The sequence below is a fragment of the Acinonyx jubatus genome, chromosome A2, assembly GCF_027475565.1.
Source record: "Acinonyx jubatus isolate Ajub_Pintada_27869175 chromosome A2, VMU_Ajub_asm_v1.0, whole genome shotgun sequence".
In the NCBI taxonomy this organism is placed as follows: domain Eukaryota; kingdom Metazoa; phylum Chordata; class Mammalia; order Carnivora; family Felidae; genus Acinonyx; species Acinonyx jubatus.
This window is the reverse complement of record NC_069383.1, coordinates 16,825,844-16,840,000: the sequence shown is the minus strand read 5'-3', so window position 1 is coordinate 16,840,000 and position 14,157 is coordinate 16,825,844. Positions and strand designations below refer to the sequence as shown.

The following is a 14,157-nucleotide window of genomic DNA, read 5'->3' as shown; positions in this document are numbered from 1 at the left end:
ACCCAGAGTTTCTAAGGAATATGTTGGTTTTAGACAGTATCTTGATGTTAGGTCTGGATGTGGCTCTTCTTGAATTTGAAGGTCTATGAGCTTCTCCAAAATCCAATATGCAGTAATGGAACCAGGACAGATAGCTGCAGGAGATAATCTTGGAGAGGAAGAACTGGGGCCACATAGTATACACTTGTCCCACATAACATAGTCTTCTCTGTAGCAGTTCTGAAAAACTTCTGCAAAAACCTAGTAAGGATTCCCCCCAATTCCTGGCAGGGAATGATTCTTAAATAAGGTCTAGTTTTCCTCCTTGGGAGTAGCTAACTTGTCCAGTTTTCTCCCTAAATTCACACTCTCTGTAGTTCTTTTGTTTGTTTTACATGATCCTCCTTGGCTATATCTGAGTGGGACATTGGCAAGATATCTTCCTGAAACTGAGCAGCTCTGTCAGCTCACTTCTTGCCTGTATACAGTTGGGAGCCCCAGGATCTTTATAAGTATCAAATTGTCGTGATTTATTTTAGTTTAGGCTGTTGATTCTTTTTTGCAGCACAGTTTTCTAAAACGTATTTTTGGCTTTTCTGTCTCATTGCAGTCAGCTCTGTGAGCAACGACCACACCCGGGTTTCTTTTGTGTCACAAGTCTTACTGTATATTTCTTGGCTTTCTCTTCCCCTTACCTCTTTCTCTTTCTCTACTTAGCCATGCATACCCAGAGCCTGTATGAACGCCTCATCATACCTGCTAAGTAGTTGTTCCTTTAACAAGAATTTAGCCACTGAGTAATACTGACCCTCCCTCTTCCAGTCTGTGATAAATTGACCTCACTATCTGCCATATAACCCATGAAGCCGATACCACATATGTAAGTTTGTTTTATAGCACTCCCTATGACAGGGTACTGGTATCTGTATCCATCAACATGAGCCTCATTTTGCCATGGTAACAAATAATCCCCAAATATTAGTGGTTTAAAATGAGAAAGTTTTATGCCTTGCTTATGATGTGGGTTTGTTTGAGACTCTTCACATCATTCTCACTTGGAGACACAGGATGAAGAAGGCATCATTAATCACTCTGGCAGGGGAAGGAGAAGGTTGCAAGCCACATTCTGGCTCTTAACGGTCTTCATTCTCAACTAATTGGCTAAAGGAAACCATATGCTTATGTCTGATGCCCACAGGTGAGCAGGTACAATATTACCACATGCCTGGAGGAAGAAAAGAACATGAGAAATTATGATGTCTACTATCCGTATTTTTTTTTTCAGCTGAAGAGCATGGGGAAAAAGAATTAGATGCAAATGTTGGCTGAGATTGTTCTAGTTCTGACCATCCTGGAATCCCGAGGCTAACATGAGCATTTGGTCTCTCTGATAGATGGGGTCCTATTGTAGAGATGGCAACATCAAGGCATTAGGCGTGATAATAACCAAACAGTCTCAACATCACACTGACTCATTTTATTTTGATTCATCCTTATTGAATTGTCCTCTAATAAATTATCTTTCTATTTAGCTTGCACACGAGGAAAAACAAAGGCACCAGCTATGGAGATGTGAACATTCTGTCCCTTTATGGTCATAACTCCCGGTGAAATTTAGCAAGTCAGCATTCTGCTCTTATACTTTGTGTGAGATTTGTTAGCTCGGGTCAGCATCACCGCATCTGATCAGCTCTGCTACACTGATATGATCAGACTCAGAAAAGTGGTGAATTCTAAAGAAAATTGCTAGCAAATCTAGAGGCGGGGACAATCAAGCTGACGTTTTCTGCCTTTAACTGGAGACCACCTGGAATTGGATTTCTAAAAAAAAAAAAACGAAAACAAACCAGAAACAAAATTTTGTATTTTTTTTTCCTTCAAAAGACACAGTACAAACCATAAGAGAAGGAATCGTGGAAGGACGAAGCTTCAAACTGCGGTTGGTACAGAATGGATCAGAGGTGTCGGCTTGCAGGGGAAAAGCTGGGCACTAGATCGGACACCTCAGCTTTAAAAAAGAAAGCCAGAAAGCCGACACCGGTACCAAGCATGGTGGTGAGTTGCTGTGAAAATCAGACGGAGCTGCCGGAGACACCAGGAGAGGACCCTGAGCAGGCCTCGGCGGTCTCCGCCTGCCTGCAGAGCACATTCTGTGTTCCCTGTCCACTGGCCTTGTTGCCGGTCCTCATACACAAGCTCAACCTCAGCTCAGATTTTGAATCGGTTTATTACCTCTGCCTGCTTCCTCACCAAAGTTTCCACCTTAAGTACAGATCTGGGCAAGAGGTTGGAAAGCAAGTTCTGGCTGTGTTGGCGAGATTCGGTGCCCCTTTTGCACCATGAGAGTGGTAATAAATGATCAGCAAATACTTAAAGAATGTGATAGCAACAAATGCCCAAGTCATGTATTCCTTGCTTAGAAGGGCAAGCTAGCTGCTAAGTTCTTATTAACACAGCTTATTAGCAGAGGAAGGAGAGGAACAAACAGAAACCTACAGATGTAACCTCGTTGGAGGTTAATCTTAGGGAACTAATACTGTGGCCAAACAGAACAATCAATGAGAGGGAGGCGGTTCTGAGTTCAGGAAGTTCTCCTGATCTTGGTCAGGAGATGGTAAATCAATGCTAAGTCATCGTGCAAAATACTTACTAAATGAGTGGCTTCACCCTAAACCAGAAAAACATTCTTGCTGGCCTGGAGCAGTGGTGTGTCTGAAGCAACATGAGATTAAGAATGACTGTGTGTTCTAAAATGCCAGAGTCTCCCTGTTTCCTACCACTGAACTTCTAGAACCCTCCCTCACAAAGGACAACCTTCATTTAGAGGTGAAGAGAAACCCAAAATGGATGATCTTGTGTGCCCTTCAGACTCAGAATAAAAGAAAAAAAGAAATATACCCCAAAAAAAGAGGTATATTGCTAGGCAGCTGAGGAGTGTAGACCAGGAGTTTTTCACAAATTAAAAGAATTTGCTTATGATATTGAATTCTTTAAAAAATTAAGGAATCAACCATTGCCTCTGGGGAAAAAAAAGAATCAACAAACACGAGCTTTCAAATAACATGAAATAGATAAAAATTTAGCTTCCTTTTTTTGAATGTTTATTTATTTTTGAGAGAGAGAGAGAGAGAGAGAGCTGAGGAGGGGAAGAGAGAGAGGGAGACACAGAATCCGAAACAGGCTTCAGGATCTGAGCTGTCAGCACAGAGCCTGACGTGGGGCTCAAACTCACAAATTGTGAGATCATGACCTGAGCCAGTGTTGGATGGTCAACTGACTGAGCCACCCAGGCACTCCAAAAATTTAGCTTTCAAAGCTCAGGAGGAGATAATGAAAGCAATAAAAACTATTTGTGATAGAAATGGAAGTCACATTAGAAGGGGGAGAAGAAAGAAAAGAAGTAGTTAAACTTGTACTTAAAAACTTTTTCATAAGGAAAACTCCAGGCCTAGATGGCTTCAATGGGGAAGTCAACCAATCATTTCAAGAAGAACTATTCATTGTATATGAACTAAACTCTTCCAGAAAGCTGAAGTGACAGGATGCCCCCTGTCTTAGTCTGCTCAGGCTGCTGTAAAACAAAACGAAACAAAACAAAACAAAACAAAAAAACCCACCGTAGACCGGATGGCTTAAACAACAGACATTTATTTTTCATAGGTCTAGATGCTGAAAGTCCAAGGTCAAGGTGCTGGCAAGGCAGGATTCATCCTGAGTTCTCTTCTCTTGGCTTGTAGGTGGCCAGCGTCTCATTGTGCGCTCACAAGACTTCTTTGTGCATGCATGGGGGGTGGGGGGCTGCAAAGAAAAAGGGCACACACTAACGCATTATCTCTGGTATCTTTTCCTGTGAGGGCATGAATTTCAACATGAGGGCCCTACCCCTAATTACCTCCCACAGACCCCATTTCCAAATACCGTCACACTGGGGGTTTGGGCTTCAACATATGAATTGGAGGGGGACACAAACATCCAGTCCATAACACCTCTCAGCTGATTCCAGAAAACCAATATTACCCTGATACCAAGATTACATAGACATCATAAGAAAAGTACAGATAAATATCCCTCACGAGCATAAATGCAAAAAAACGTAATAAACTGAGTCTAATAATATATTAAAAATACAATAAAATTATGATCATGCAGAACATATCCTAGGAATGCCAGAGTTTATTATTCAAAGGCCCCATCAATGCAACTCACTAGCTTAGCAGACTAAAAAAGGAGAAAATATATGCTACTCCCAATAGGTGCAAAAATGCATCTGAACAAATTCAACTTCCATTTTTGATAACAACTCCTAGCAAGCTAGAACTAGAAGGAAGCTTCTGCAATCTGATAAAGGATGTCTGTGACAGACTTACAGCTCATTATTATGTGTTATGATTTTGGCTCTGACTTATTCACCTAGCTATTCGCTCAAAATGGATGAATTTCTTTTTATATAAACAATACCTCAGGGAAGCTGGGGAAAAGTCATGTTACAAAATCTCTCAGGCAGGATATTCTTTTATATCGCCTGCTTGTAACTATTACTGGTCAACACTTACATATTTCCACTGAAAGGGGCTTCACAAGCACATAAAAGCTATTCCATTTTATTTATTTCTTTAGTGTTTGTTTATTTTGAGAGAGAGAGAGAGACAGAATGTGAGTCGGGGAGGGGCACAGAGAGATGGAGACACAGAATCTGAAGCAGGCTCCAGGCTCTGAGCTGTCAGCACAGAGCCTGACGTGGGGCTCGAACCCACGAACCGTAAGATCATGATCTGAGCCAACCCAGGTGCGCCAAAAGCTATTCCATTTTAAAACAACACAAATGAAGTTATCTCTTTCATCAAGACAAATGGGTGTACCTGTAGCTTCTTCCTAAGAATCTTCATCCTGTTTTCTTCAATGAAATTTTCCTGCCAACAATTCATCATATTTTGTTGTTTTAAGACCTTTCACAATGTGGTACATTTTTATACATCAATACCGTTATGATAACCCCTTTCTGTATATACTCCAAACCTTCCCTCCTCATTATTTTATTTCTTCCTCACTAAACTCAATAAGCAAAATTCCCCTTGTAACTTCCAACTGCTTTTCTCCTGGAGGGAGTTTTATACGCTTAATTTACACTGCCTCAATGGAAAGTTTAGCAAGACCACCTGATCACTCTTACATGATAGTGTCCCCACGCAGAACCTGGAGTCTTGTTGGAACTAAAGCTGGCAGAAGCTACTGATATTTTTATCCAGTTGTACGTGAGACAGCAGAGAGATGTCAACAGAAAGGGCTGACGGAAGGATAAGCTGGACTTGTTCATGCAACACGGATGAAGAGTCAAGAGTGTAGCCACTGGTCCAACAAAATTAAATTAAAAAAGACAAGGAATTCCGGGAAAGGGTTATGACAGCCAGGCAGAGAACTAACCTGAGAACAGAGGAATGCAAGACCAAACCAAGAATCATAGAGCAGTGTCTACAAAAGGAGAAGAACGTGGGACTAAGAAGTCAGTGAATCCCTAGGATCTTCAGAATCAGACAGAAATGGAGGGGCTGCAATCTCAGGGATTCAGCTTGGGACTGTGTGCCTAGAGAAAGACGTCATTTGCAGACAGTTACCCCCAAGTCTCCGTACAATCACAATCACCAGCTTTCGTCAACGATTCCTCCTATGTGTTTGAACTCACACAAGTCCTGCTGACCCAGGAAGCCTTTGGACCACAAAACAGGTGACAGGTTACAGAATAAGGGGAGGAGAGCCAGGACAGTGTCATGAAATCAGTCCTTCCAGCTGAATCTTCAGGCTGCCTATGTGCAATCCAAGTGTCTTTCCTATTTTCAGTTTTTGCTCCTACCCTATGTTGTGCCTGTTGTTCTTGGTGCCACCTTGTAATACGCTGTTCTCATGTGCTTTTCCCCTAATTCAGTTCCATGGATGGTAGAACCTTGCATATCTTTGACTTCTTACTCAGCTTAGTCTTCCCCTCCTAATGGCCATGGACATCACACTTTGACAAGATGCATTGTTTGGAAGGCCTTTCTAAGACCTATAGAAAGTGCTTAAGAGAGGTATGTCTATATTGTTAAATTTTTTTTAAATACAGAAATAGAGTTTTAATAATGTGTCAGAATCTCAATGAACGCATTTGAGAAAACTGGGCCGAGATCTCTTGTCAAATTGGGTGTAGAAGGCCAGGGTTCAAATTATTCCTTTAATAATGGTTGCCCCATGATTCACTTGAATAAGATGAAATCCTGAGTAAATGAGAAGAATAGGAATTCAGACAAGAAGAGAAGCTCTCATTTGAGAAGCTGTGGAGAGTTCAGAAAAGCTGAGAAAGCTCAGAGAAACTTTGGATTCTTTGTTCATTGCCCTCACTCCATGATGTACACTAAAACTTACCTTGAAATGCCATCGGTCATCATTCTTATTATTAATATTTTTCCTATTTTACCACTTTTATGAGTTCTGGTCCCACTTGATCCTACCATCGAATCCAGTGGCCACTAGGTTGTACCAGTTTGGAGAAACATTTCCTTGCAGTGAGTGGAGGTCACTGTCAACACCTGCAATTCAGTGGACCTGCGCATTAGGGAACATTCCACTGATCTTTGCACAAAAACATGCCCATAGGACCTGTTTATTGAATGTACGTCACCCACAGATTGTAGCCCCTGTGTCTAAGGAATGTGCTTTCTCATTAGATGAAAGACACTATTTGATCTCCCCCACACCCAAAATGTACTCAGGGTCCATAATAAAGGTCCAGTAAGACACTGTTTGGATAATACAGAAGGCATGAATGTAGTATGGTACCAAGGCCATAATAAATACACAGAAGTGCTACATGGTGAGTCAGTCACGAGAGACTCTCGCTCCTCTGTCTGAGGGATGTTTTTGTATTTTTACTCATAAAAATGAAAAAGAAATGCAGTGGGTAGTGAATTGGAACATATATTGAAAGGAATAATTTATTTCCATCAAGGGACAAACAGACAAACAAACAAAACAAGACAAAAACCAGCCAGGAGGCCACACTATTGTTCCTGCCTCTTAATTCCAGAGTAAAAACGAGACTGTCTCATAGTAAATCTATTTTAAAGTGATTCTTGGGAAGGGAGAAGGAGGAGAGAACCACTGAGAAGAACATCCCAACCTTATGAGAGCAAAGGAAAACACTAGCAGTAATCTAAAGTTGTTACTCTATTTGTGTGTAATGTAAGTGCACCGGTGGGGCACTCTCACTGAGCAGGGCTCTGTTACGGAGCTGGCATTGCTGTTGTAAAGCCCAGTGCTGCTGCCTGACTTCCCCGTTCTGTTTCTAGAAGTCGTGTGTGTTACGCGGCCGCGTGTGTTCTACAATGCTCACAGATGGTTCTCGACAGGGTGGTGGGAGTTATTTGAGTACCAGCCCTGCCTCGCGTACCCCTGGGACAACTGCGGAACAGAGGCCATGATTAGAGAGCGGAATTCAATGACCGTTATTTCAGGTTATGGTATTAATTAAGAGCACGCTACTCGTAACCCAGATGCACACAGGGAGCCTATTATTAATGTGCCAGAGAGATCCTTGCAGCATCTGCAATTTACACACGCGTCAGTTCCCATTCATTCCCAGAAACCACTAGTAACAGTAAAATCGAGTCATTTAGAACACGTGGTCAGATTTTTCTCACTCCCCCTCCTCCGTTCAGGGCATGCTGGAATGAGTTACTGACGGAGAACAGAAGAACGGTGATACTGTTAATTCATACGTGTGTGGAGTGCTTAACAGCTGACAAAACACATACATACATGTTACCTCGTTAGCTTTCACAACCGTGTGAGACAGATTATGAATATTATTGCCATTTTTACAAATAAGAGAAATGAGGTTTGGCAAGGGTTAACCAACTTGCCAGGATCCCATGCTTTTTAAACCAATATATTTTTTTTATTTCAAGTTCAGGGGACTGTCTATACCAAACTAGAAAACGACTGGCGAACTCCGAAGTTGGAAAATACCCGTCTGTTATTAGGCACAGCCCTTTCTGACTGTCGCATGTTATCTTTGTGGGAACTAGCTATTCATCCATTCCAGGCACAGAAGCCGAGGGCATTTTGACAGAGTAACCTTATGTCTGTTGAACAATAAACAATTGAGACTAGACTTTTGAATGCCCTTTAAAAAAAGTTTTATTTTTCTACTCATTTGTGCTTATTGTATTTTACAAAAGTGTTGGTCCACAACTGATTGGGGAGGAGAATCATCCCTCTCCAAATTTTGCATGAGAATCGCTACTTTAGGGAATGCTCACTCTGCCCTGCCAGATGGCATGTCTGTGTTCCATGTTCAGATTCAGCAGGGCGTCCTTAGCAGGCTTGGCTCCGCCCTATGGAATTGACTTAGTCCGGATTCTGCAGGAGGGGTCCCTTCTCATTGTTTTCTGCAGAAATTTGACTTTATATAAGCCTGTCCTGCAAGGTCCGTAATAAGAATGCTTTGTATTAGTTTTCGAGTGCTACATCACAAATGACTACGAATTTAGTGGCTGAAAACAACACCCATTTATTATCTTGAAGTTTCTGGAGGGCAGCAGGCTGAGCACCACATAACTGGGTTCTCTGCTCGAGGTCTCACAAAGCTGATATCAAGGTGTTGACAGGGATGCGGGCCCCTCTGGGGTGAGAGGCGCTGTTCCAAGTTTATTCCAGTTGTTGGCAGGATTCGGTTTTTTGTCAGACTGAAGTCCCTGTTTCCTTGCTGGATGACAACGGGGGTCACTGTTGGCTCCTAGAGGCTACCCTCAGGTTTTAGTCATGTGGCCCTACCCCACAGGCGGTTCACACATTTGTTTGCTTCCTTCCAAACCTGCAAGGAGGGTCCCAGCATTTGACCTTCTTTTAAAGGGTTCATCTGATCAGCTCAGGCTCACCGGGGATAGTCTCCCTTTGGAGTAACTCAGTCAACTGATTAGTGATCTAATCACTGGATTGCTATCCTATCATGCTCGCCATCCCCTCCCACACTAGAGGGGGGAGAATTGTGCAGGGCACATACACCAGGGGTGAGAATTTGGGGGGTGTTTTAGAATTCTGACAACCACAATAGTCAATGCATGATAAAAAGACACAAGGAAAATGCATTGCCAAATGGATTTGTCTTATTACTCTTTTTAAATAGTTTCCCTGAAAATATTATTAATTAAAATGTGTAAGATTCCATTTATGCTGAATTACACTGATTCCACGCCTGCCCGTGCCCTCAGTCCACAGCAAGTAGAAACGTGTGTCCTGAGAGGCATTTTGATCTTCAGATACCAAAATAACAGAGATCTCTAATGCCTGCATGCAGCACATCCAGGCTCCTCAATATTTTCTACTATGGCACTGCCAGATTGCTGGAATTAGACTCATTAGCAGCCAGTAGTTATGAAACTATGGGACTGCAAAATGGAACAGAGCACATAAGCTTAGACGAGGTCAGGAAAAGTCAGGCTCAGAAACTAACAAAATCAACACGCAGGACAGCCATGCATGAGGGCATCTGTATCTCAGCGTTCTTGAGAGAGTTTACTTCTGGAACTAAGGCACCAAAAACCAAACACACGAAAAATGCACGTACCATAAGCTGCGCTCATGGAAATCGCCATAGTTTTATTCACAAGGTAATGCTATAATGACGGATCACCTTGGTTTTTGTTTCTGTTTTTGTTTTTTCCCCATCATAGGTATCTGGAAATTTGGAGCACCATGGATACAATGTTACATTAGTTTCGGGTGTACAATGTGGTGATTTGACACCTGTATACCTTACACTGTGCTCACCACAAGTGTAACTACCATCTATCTATAAGGAGAGAACACTTTTGGACACCGATAAATCAGAAAGGGGGAAGAAGCAGTTATTGAAAATAGACACTTTCTTTCTGCTTGCAATACTACTTAAAGATAATGAAGCTCCAAGGTATTGCCTTAAAAAAAAAAATCAATGCCAGTAAGAGGTTGCATCCACAATGGGAAAAAGTATCACTAGAGTTTTGATGCCTGTTCTCTCAATACCAATCAACTTTGTTCATTAACAGTAGGAGCTAACATTTATATGGTACCTTAAAAAAAACTTTCATTATTTCATAGACATATTTTTATTTATTCTAACCTTAAAGTCTCAAAACAACCTTCTCGTTATGGTTTGTTTTGTATAGATTATTGTAATTCAAACAAAAAAAAAGATACTCTGGGTAATAATTAGAAACAAAAAATATGAATGAAAATAAGCAAAAAGGGGAAGCACTTATTAAGGACATGGCAAAGGATCATTCTTAAAAGGGCATAGAACCACATCTCTTATACAGATAGGATAAACGCAAGTCAAAGATTTTATTTAACTCTCTCCTTAAAGAGGGAAACAGTAGCTTTACAACTGATTCAAAAGGGAGCTCAGAGTACCACATATCTATAGACCTGCAAAGAACATGGACACAAATTTACAAGTATGCATGTATTTTTAGATGAACTGAATAAATGGAATTTTTTGAAGTAAGCAACAAAACTCAGACTTCTAATATTCTACCAAAATCTAGCTCATTTGTGAGACCCATACAAAAGGAACGTGAACATTAATAGGGACCAGTGCATGGTTAAATCAGAGGTGTCAATGGGCTGGAGGTAAGGGTGACTTTTCAAAACTAAACTCTATTTTATGAGTCTAGTTCAGTGATCTCATGTATATTAAAGGTTGGATTCATCTATTATTTGGTATGTAAACTAGACTTAGAGCCTTTCTTTAACTTCCTGACTTCATGCTATTATGGACTCAAATCAATGTATCTTTTCACCCAGCCTTCCCTTCCCTTCCCCAAAGACAGCCTTCCTGCTCCAGATTTGCTAACAGAAGGGGACACTGTGGGAACATCTTGATAATTGAGACATCGTTAGTCTAATTACTTATATCACAGCCCTGCTTCACCTTCGCCCTCCCCTATTTCTTAGAGAAGCATCTGCTAAATGTCAGTAGTTAAGATGTGTCAGACAGAATCCAGAGCTGCATAGCTTAGTTGTTGGGAGGCAGCCAGAGAGGAGAAGAAGAAGAAAAATATTTCTTTCAAATCCTTTTTTCAGTTGTTGTTCCTGATTGTTTTACAGAGAGAGAGAGAAGAGTCCAACAAAAATCTAAGGAGAGGATATTTGTGTGCCTGTGTGAGTGTGTGTGAGCATATTGTCAGTGTGTGCATGCAAGAGAGAGAAAGAGAGAGAGAGAGAGAAAGAAAGAGATTGCTAATCAGCCAATGGTAAGGGTATACACGTATGCGGGGAAAAAGCATGACATCATTGGCATGATTTATGTGCCAGTTGATGAGTTAAAGATTTAATGGCTCTTTAAATAGGGTGGAGAATGGAACATATATAAAACTTAGCATACCACTTATGCCCTGTTGGATCAGACACTAAAATTTTGCTAGTGAACTAGAGGCCAGTCATCTGTATGTCTGTTTGGGGAGGGTGTCTAGTTCTCGCTGGACACGATCAAAATTATATATACTATCAATTAACTGCAAAGGCGGTATTGAAGCAGCAATCCTCTCATCTCCAATAAGTGTTTCACCCTGTTCCTTTACGTGTGGAACAGGGCTACCACCAGTAGTGAATCCGGGATTCTTTCCTCAGCCCCACAGAGGAATGGCTACTTCACTGAAGCAATCCATATTTCAGTATCTGTGCAGATTTAGATCATTTGAGGAAGAAAAGTCTATTCAAACGTCACCACTTTATTTTGTAAATAAGAATGGCACCTGAAGACACTCATGTACGTGTTCAGTCCCACAGAATAGTGATTCTCAACTTGGGGTGCCCCTAGAACCACATAGTACCATCTCAGACCTTCTATGTGAGAATACCCAGAGGAGAGGCCCGTTTTAAAAATCCCCACAGCTGAGGGGCGCCTGGGTGGCTCAGTCAGTTAAGCGTCCGACTTTGGCTCAGGTCATGATCTCACGGTCCGTGAGTTCGAGCCCATGTCGGGCTCTGTGCTGACAGCTCAGAGCCTGGAGCCTGTTTCAGTCTGTGTCTCCCTCTCTCTCTGCCCCTCTCCCGTTCATGCTCTGTCTCTCCCTGTCTCAAAAATAAATAAAATATTAAAAAAAAATCCCCACAGCTGATTCTTACCTACACTAGTGTTCAAGAGCCACTCTGAAGAAGATTCGTTTTGCCATACCCGTAAGATCGGTGGCCATAGTTAGCAAATAAACATGTTTGCTGCTAGATGGATCCATACATGCATAGGGAAGAAAATAATTTTTGGAAAAATAAGCAATTAAAATAAAATCATTAAAAACTGCATCATTGGATAGGAACAAAGACCAAAACAGGAATACAAACAACTAAGTACACGTCAGTTACCCTCCCCCGACGCTTGTAGGTTTGAGCACCACTGACCCCTGTTGCCCCTCACCAGACGAGCACACAGCACTCCGCATTTCAGTGAGGTCAGGGACTTTGCCACACTCTGCCATATCTTCACAGCGTAGAACAATCTTGAACACAGTGTATGGACTTAATAAATAACTGTTGAGTGAAACAGTTGTGTTCTCAGGGTCAGAAATTATTTGGGGATGCAACTGTTTGGTGTAGGCACAGCCATTTGATTTTTCTGTATCTCGAGGGTTTTTGCTTTGTTTTTGTTTTCCTGGTGCAAGAACTTCACTGTTCCAATCAATGATTATAGCACAAATACCTTTCATGCCTCACTTTCATCGTTGCCTGTAGCCAGGACCACATACAAGCTATTCTGGTCCATACATCCGTTCCTTTGCCTCTTAAGTCCAATATCCCCCCACCCCCGCGCCCCCACCATGCTCCCTAATGGGAGAAACTTTTCATTAAATTGATATTCTCTGCTCCAAGGTCCAAATTTTGTTTTAAGTGGCCAATAACAATAAGGCAAAGGTAAACTAAAATGGTTAAATGCACCTTGTGCCTGTTGCCCTCCACCAGGCATACCTCTTTAATACATTTTTCCCTCCATTAGAAAGAGGTTACTTTTAGAAATTACACACCTCGCTTTTCCAACTATAGCAGACATTAACAGAAGTAGAGCTTTTGCTTACTTCTCTGCTTTCTATAATTTACTGTTTGGCAGGCTTTGGGTTGAAACTGCTCTGAATTATTAAAGGGAACAATGTGTTTTCCTTTCTCTAAACATTTTATAACATTTAATAAAACAGACTTACTCATTCACTTAAAGTTATGTCTATGAACTATAGCTCTATCTCACTCCTAACAGCAAATTAAATTCTAGGTGACTCAAAATGCAAAAATCAAGTACTTGTTTAGAAGAAAATATAGGTCATGATTTTTTTTTTTTTTTTTTTTTAGCAGAGGTTAAGAAAAATCCTTTCTAGGGCATGACACCAAAAGTCAGGAAATTGTTGAACATTCTCCTGACTTTTGAAAGAAGAACAAGAAATTCTGCATGGCAAAAACTGGCCTAAGAAACTTAAGGTTCAACTGCTAAAATGGAAATATTATCTTTAAAATAATTTTAATAATAATGATATTGCTAGATACTGTTTTTATTCATTGTTGAGTGATCTTTTAGCATTTATATACATCATTTCATTTAATCCTCCCAGCAACCCTGTACCCCTGACTTACAAATACAGGCACTGTAAAAGCTCAGTGATCTTGCTCAAAGTCCCAGAGCTAGTAATTCTAGGAACTGGAATTGGCATTAAGCTTTCATTGATTCGAAGTCTATGTACATAACAATTATAATACTGATTTGTAAGATGATAACTATGTACTTCTATAAAAATTCATACAGGGGCGCCTGGGTGGCGCAGTCGGTTAAGCGTCCGACTTCAGCTCAGGTCACGATCTCGCGGCCCGTGAGTTCGAGCCCCGCGTCAGGCTCTGGGCTGATGGCTCGGAGCCTGGAGCCTGTTTCCGATTCTGTGTCTCCCTCTCTCTCTGCCCCTCCCCCGTTCATGCTCTGTCTCTCTCTGTCCCAAAAATAAATAAACGTTGAAAAAAAAATTAAAAAAAACAATTCATACAGATCAATGAGGACCCAAAAAAAGAATGTCCCAAAGAAAACTGGGTGAAATAAAAGAACAAATGCTACCTTCTCTCTCCTTCTCTTACCTACCCACCTCCCCCCCCCCCCCCCCCCGCCGCCGACACCTTTACTACTCATAGGTCATCATT

At 41.4% G+C, this 14,157-nt stretch overlaps 2 long non-coding RNA genes across 5 annotated transcripts in view; one reads left to right on the top strand and one right to left on the bottom strand.

Moving 5' to 3' along the window:
* The window catches only part of LOC113604244 (uncharacterized), a 7,258-nt gene extending 4,536 nt beyond the window's left edge, over window positions 1-2,722 (bottom strand). Inside the window, exon 1 of the long non-coding RNA XR_003426128.2 lies at window positions 2,630-2,722. This is a non-coding gene — a long non-coding RNA (uncharacterized LOC113604244). The remainder of the gene's footprint in view (window positions 1-2,629) is intronic.
* The window catches only part of LOC128314707 (uncharacterized), a 120,506-nt gene that overhangs the window by 45,574 nt on the left and 60,775 nt on the right, over window positions 1-14,157 (top strand). For 3 of the 4 annotated variants that reach the window (XR_008296608.1, XR_008296610.1, XR_008296607.1), the window contains 2 exons: window positions 357-859; window positions 5,900-6,041. This is a non-coding gene — a long non-coding RNA (uncharacterized LOC128314707). Of the gene's footprint in view, window positions 1-356; window positions 860-5,899; window positions 6,042-9,683; window positions 11,882-14,157 lie in introns of those variants that run through there. The other variant, XR_008296609.1, reaches the window with a different exon arrangement.